Source organism: Rattus rattus, chromosome 1 (genome assembly GCF_011064425.1).
Source record: "Rattus rattus isolate New Zealand chromosome 1, Rrattus_CSIRO_v1, whole genome shotgun sequence".
Taxonomy (NCBI): Eukaryota; Metazoa; Chordata; class Mammalia; order Rodentia; family Muridae; genus Rattus; species Rattus rattus.
The window spans coordinates 170,306,266-170,313,055 of NC_046154.1; the positions used below are offsets into that span (position 1 = coordinate 170,306,266).

Sequence of the window (6,790 nt, forward strand, 5' to 3'; positions counted from 1 at the left end):
CCTTTCGGTGCCGTCCAATATGGAATCTACTATCTACTATCATACCTGAAGTGTGTCTAATTCAATAGAAGTTATGCAATTTTCGTAACCGAGATGGTCACGTAACTAGTCGTCATGGCTGCTCCATGAGTCAAACCACGGGTTTATTTGGGAGGATGGCCTCTCTGATTACTGCTAAGAAGTTAAGGATTGGGCATAGATGTAAGAACGCTCTGGGTACATCTGAAAGTCTTCGTCAGTTTTGGAGATGAGGTTGGCACAACCTACAGAGGAAGGGACTCCTGGGGAGAATTCAGTGTCATTGTCCCAACACCTGGCTAACGGCAGTGGGAGCAAAGGCCTAAGGTTTTGGCCACTCAGAAGAATGCCGACACCTGTTTGAGGATGGGGCCACCACAGGGCCATCTGTGCCTGGACATTACTGATGTGAGGTGATAGAATTTCCAGACAGGGTTTCCAGAGCTTGTGGAAGGCTTAGCGGTAGGAGGAGCTAAGGGCCCGGGCCCTTTCTGGTCACTGGCAGGCTGCACAGGCCCTTTCTTTTGGAGGATTAAAATCTTGTTCTTGCTCTAGAACACTTTGCTGGGGTCCAGTTTGTTCACAAAGGTGTCGGGCTCTTCTGTGAGCAGGCTTGTGTTGTAGGTGGCCTGTGAGCTAATGCCATAACTGGTAAAGGCATATCGCCACTGGGGCAGGCCTGGGCAGGTGATGAGCAGGCGGTAAAGCTATCTGTGAGAAAATGCCAGTATAATGCTCTTTCCAGGAACCATATCTCAGTGTCATGAGCTAATCCAGGTTTCCCATTTTTCTAGATGAGGCAAACTTTCCCATCCGCATTGCATAAATCCAGCTCAAATATCGCACTGAGACTGTCAAAGTGAGGCTTCTCTAGCTGGGGGTCCTCGTTGCCTTCGTGAGGATCGTCGTAGTCTAGGTCTGCCAGAGTTGGTGCGTTAGGAAGAGAGTACACGGAAGACTGAGTCAGCATTGAAATGCCGTTAGTCGCCATGCTCCCCAGTGGAATAATGTGGTCCTCTAGCCTCACACTCCGGGTCAGGTGAAAACCATTGGTCCTCAAGCAGAAGTTTCTCACATCCTCAGGCATCACATCCTGTTCCCATGAAGAAATCACGGACGCTCGGGCAGCTTTTTCTGTTATGCTCAGCTCTGTCAGGGAAGATTCAGGATGTGAGTTACACCCTTCTATTTTTTTTTTGTGATGTTTTTTTTTATAGAACCATTTGAATTATATATATATATATATTTTTTTTTTGTTCTTTTTTTTTTGATGAATATATGTATTTTAAAGAAAATCATCCCCTATTTTTTTTTTTTTTAAAGGTAAATGGGATAGTCATGTTGCAGCGCACCTCTTTAGGAGGCAGGGGACTGAAAGTTGGAGATCAGACAGGACCAGTTAGTGAGTTCAAGGCCAGTCTGACCCAAACCCTAAGATCCTGTCTCTAGACACCAAGGTCTGAGGGTATGGCTCAGTGTTAAGAGTGCTTCATGTGCAAGGCCATGATCTTATATGTAACATTGGGAGAAAAAAATATTTTTTTTGCAAGATGAAAGTAAATAATAAAAGAGAAAAAGTATTATATAATGATATATTGTATTATGTTACTTATAACTTTTACCACTTTGAAATAAAGTTTACCTCTTATTATTGCCTTCTAAGCTTTTCTCTTCCTATTTCTATTTTTCTAACAAAGTTTATTATTTAAAAAAATATCATCCTGAGTGAGATAACCCAATCACAGAAAAACATACATGGTATGCACTCATTGATAAGTGGCTATTAGCCCAACTGCTTGAATTACCCTAGATGCCTAGAAAAAATGAAACTCAAGACGGATGATCAAAATGTGAATGCTTCACCCTTCTTTAAAAAAGGGAACAAGAATACCCTTGGCAGGGAATAGGAGGCAAAGATTAGAACAGACACAGAAGGAACACCCATTCAGAGCCTGCCCCCACATGTGGGCCCATACATATACAGCCATCCAATTAGACAAGATGGATGAAGCAAAGAAGTGCAGGCCGACAGGAACTGAATGTAGATCTCTCCTGAGAGACACCCAGAATACAGCAAATACATTGGTGAATGCCAGCAGAAAACCACTGAACTGAGAACGGGATCCCCATTGAAGGAATCAGAGAAAGAACTGAAAGAGCTTGAAGGGGCTTGAGACCCCATATGAACAACAATGCCAAGCAACCAGAGCTTCCAGGGACTAAGCCACTACCCAAAGGACTGACCCTGGACTCCAACTGCATAGGTAGCAATGAATAGCCTAGTAAGAGCACCAGTGGAAGGGGAAGCCCTTGGTCCACTACCCATGGACTAAGCCACTACCCATGGACTGACCCTGGGCTCCAACCTCATAGGTAGCAATGAATAGCCTAGTAAGAGCACCAGTGGAAGGGGAAGCCCTTGGTCCTGCCAAGACTGAACCCCCAGTGAATGGGATTCTTGGGGGGAGGGTGGTAATGGGGGGAGGATAGGGAGGGGAACACCCATATAGAAGGGGAAGGGGAGGAATTGGGGGATGTTGGCCTGGAAACCGGGAAAGGTAATAACATTTGAAATGTAAATAAGAAATACCCAATTTAATAAAGATGGAAAAAATTTCATACATTTTTAATTCAAATATAATTCCATTACTTTATCCCTTGTCTTTCCTACCTCCAGCCCCTCACGAGACCTTTTTAACCTCTTCTGTGTCCTCCCTCACTCTCTAATTGGTAGCCCCTTCTCTCCCAGTTGTTATTGTTGAATGTATGTATTTCTATGCACACATATGGGACCATAATATATAATTCATAGCCTGCTCTTTTGAGGAACACTGTACACAGTGACCATACTTTCCCGTCTGTTGCATATCTTACCAACATTTCAGAGTGTTCCCCTTACGATCCATTGTGAGCCATTATGCTATTAAAGTCAACAATCACCTTCATGGCTCCTTTAGCCTAGACTCATGGTTTCCAGAGTTTGAAATTCTAGCCTTCAGTCATCCGGCATTTTAAAACACGCAACCGCTTGACTCCCATGGCCAGACACCATTATGTGCTTTTGTTCGCTGTAAGCTAGGCCTAGGAGGGTTACAACGATTGCCAGGTGATTCTTAGCTGCAATGAGCTTGCGCATTACCAGCCCAAGGCAGACGTCTGTAAACTTTAGTTTGTTGGCTCCAGTCCAGCCTGCTGTCTGTTTTTGTTTTTTTGTTTTTTCTGTTTTTTTTTTTAATGACTCCATGTCATAAAAATGTGTTTTAGATTTTTTAAGGGTTAAAAAAAATCAGAAGAATCTCTTATTACATGAAAATTACATGAAATTTAAGTGCCTCCCAAAAACGTATTGTTGGCACAATAGCTACACCCATTCATTTATACATTGTCTGTGAGGGTTGTTTTTGTGCTACAATGGCAGAATGCAAGTACTGTAGACAGAGACCATATGGCTGGCGCTGCCTAAAAGATTTACTGTCTGGTCCTTTGCAGATAGCAATTGCATTATTGTGACATCACACGGCTCCTCTCTCTTTGTAACTTCCTCCTTGTTTTTTTCTGTTTCATCTGGAACTTTCCAAAGCCAGGAGATATCATTGCACGCAGGGTTTCTTGTGTCTGAAATGGCCATTCTTTCCCCCAAAAACTCTACCGACTCCGTCTTTAAGGAAGTCCTCTTCCTGCTTCTGGCTGTCCATTCCCAAGGGTCTGCCTGTGTCTGCTACAGTCTGAGTGCGGCTCTCCTCACAGGATGTAGTCTCTTCAATGCCTCTGGAGGGCAGGGCTGCAGTCTGTGAGCTGGCGTATTCCCAGCCCCCAGCCCAGGGGCTACAAGAGTCATACATATTTATCCAATGTTCAAACAAGTGAACCACCTGCCAGAGACGGCTGCAGTAGCTGTTGGGAGATTGGAACCATCATGGAGATGTGTCTAATCCCGTGTAAAAGAGTTTAAATAGAAGATCATGTAGAATCAGAGCTCGAATAGGATGAAAACTGAAAAGCCAAACACAATGCTGTGTGTTAGAAGTATGTAAGCGCACTTTAATTATTTGATAGTAATGGTGGTCGCTACTATTTTAGTAAAGCGCCCACTACCTAACACAGTGGAGAGGCATTGCAGACAGACTCGGTTGTGTGGGGCGACTCCTAGAATGGGCCGTCTTAGAAGGTCTACTTTGCACCAGTTGAGCTTGGCAAAAAAAAAAAAAAAAAAAAAAAAATCAACAACTGGATGCACGCTTCAGAGGATGTTTAGATTTGGGGGGACAGTTGGCTTGGGAGCTAAGTCTTCGGGGAAGTGGTAATGAAGACTTGAAGCTTTCTGTTTGGGCTCAGTGTCTTGAGGGGCTTCTTTTTTTTTTTTTTTTTTTTTTTAAGATTTATTTATTACATATGAGTACACTGTCGCTGTCTTCAGACACACCAGAAGAGGGCATCAGATCCTGTTACAGATGGTTGTGAGCCACCATGTGGTTGCTGGGATTTGAACTCAGGACCTCTGGAAGAGCAGTCAGTGCTCTTAACCACTGAGCCATCTCTCCAACCCTTGAGGTACTTCTGATACAAGACAATTTACAGGCAAGCACCAGGTGCTCTCAGGAGAAGTGTCTCATAAGAGAGGAGCCCTGGTCTGCTGGCCAGGGCTGATCACCACGCTCTGAGCTGTTGGAGAGGGACACAATTTGTGGTTGATGCTGGGTCACAGTGTTCAAGCATTTATATCTGCTTCACGGGCCTCTGTCTTTTTGTTTTTGTTTTTGTTTTGTTTTAAACCTTTCCAAGGCAAATAACCAGGGTTGACTTTGGTCTGAAAATCCACACTTGAGGTTCTGGCTTATGATAGTAGGAAAGAAAGACAGTCAGGAGGCATAGGGTGGGAGGTGAGTGGGGTTGGAGTTCCCTTGGATATTACCATGAGCCAGGCCTTATGCTACTCCAAGTGTATGTCTGTGCCTAGGAGCAGAACGGTGCTTGACAAAAATATCCAGAAATGAAAGAAAACAGGCAGGGTAGCACATGCTTGCAATCTGCACACATGAGAGACAGACACAGGAGGATCACAAGCTCAGGGTCGGCCTGGCTACATCCTGAGTTTAAGGTCAGTCGGGACTGTATGAGACCTTGTCTCTAAAACCTCCATCTGTGGAATTACTAAGAAAGACAGTGTGCGATTGGGCGGTGGTGGCACACACCTTTCATCCAAGCACTTGGGAGGGAAGGCGAAAGAGAGTAGATTGGGTATCTTTTCTGGGAGTAAGTGATAAAATCAGAATATTACCTGTCTATATTTCAGGTACTCAACCTTCCATAGGATCCATATGGATTCTAAGAATCCATAACTTTCTCCTCCTCCTCCTCCTCCCCTCCTCCCCTCCTCCTCCTCCTCCCCCTCCTCCTCCCCTTCCTCCTCCTCCTCCTCCTCCTCCTCCTTCCCCTTCCTCCTCCTCCCCTTCCTCCTCCTCCTCCCCTCCTCCCCCCTCCCTCCTTCTTCTTCTTCCCCCTTCCTCCTTCCTCCTCCTTCCTCCTCCTTCCTCCTCCTCCTCTTCTTCTTCTTCCTCCTCCATGTGGAGAGGTTTAATGAGAGAAGAAGGGTAGAAGAGGAGAGGAATAGAGGCTGGCCATGAGCACATGGAGGGAAGGGGGAGGGGGATGGGGAGAGAAGGGGTAAAGGGGAAGAGGGCAAGAGAGCAGAGCAGAGAAGAGAGGACAAGAGAGCAAGAGTGAATCCATAACTTCTTACATTGCTTTTCTTCTTCTGGACTGTGTGGTTCATCTGAATGTTCTTAGGCTTTCATACTTTTTCAGGGCCACCCGCGCCCTCTACCTGTTAAATCACAGTTCCTGAGAGGGTCATTGAGGATTTAGACAACAAATCACAAATCGACCTGGCTACTCTTCTCTGGCCCGTTTTCGCTTCTTTCTTTAGACAAATGCCAACAGCTCTATGTGCCGCTCTGGTTTGAATGGCATCTGTCATATATTTTGGAGCCTTGGCATGAGAGCTGGTGGACAGGTGCCCGGGGCATTTGTGGGGCCCTGGTGAGTTCTTACGAGAAGATTGGTATAAAAAAGATAACTCGCTGGTTTCCGGTTTTACCGTGTGATCTTCTAGAATGTGTTCCAACGGTGATGCCACCTGTTACAGAGTTCTCACTAGCACCTGAGCTGTGAGAATGATGGGCTAAATAACCTTTTTTGTCTATAAGTTACCTGGCCTCAAGTGTTTTGTTTTAGTGGTGGGGAATGGACTGAGATGTGCCAATGGTTCATCATAGACATGTTAATGCTGTTTACCACATACTGCAGCAAGTTCTGCCTTCTTTATCTGGTTTTGAAGACTCTATTATACATCAGGTAGCTTTCTTTTGCTTCCTAGATAGTTATGGTTTGGTACAGTCAAGTAATTCTGGTCTCTTCTATGATTGTTTTATTGATTTTCCCCCAGGTCTGCCTTTGTTGTTTGCTCTCGTGCCAAATGCTTTCCCCCTGGGATGTTTTCTTACACATTCTTGCTAAATGTAGATGCAGTTGGCAAGTCTCAGCGCAAGAAACAGATTAGGGGGCTGTGTGGGCTGTGTGGGCTGTGTGGGCTGTGTGGGCTGTGTGGTTTTCTTCCTGTCAGAGACCACTAACATTGCAAAATTTCCCGACAAGGGTAAGACTCTTTTCTGTGGCCCTATTATCATGTGCCCTCACCCCTACTCCAGAGTTCCTACCACATGGCCTAGGAAAATTTTGCCAAAATAGTCTAGACTTTGTGTCTTAGTTAGGG

General features: G+C 45.1%; 1 pseudogene; it reads right to left on the reverse strand.

The window, feature by feature from the left end:
* Positions 1 to 356: 356 nt before the first annotated feature.
* Positions 357 to 1,120, reverse strand: LOC116912301 (annotated as a pseudogene).
* Positions 1,121 to 6,790: the final 5,670 nt, after the last annotated feature.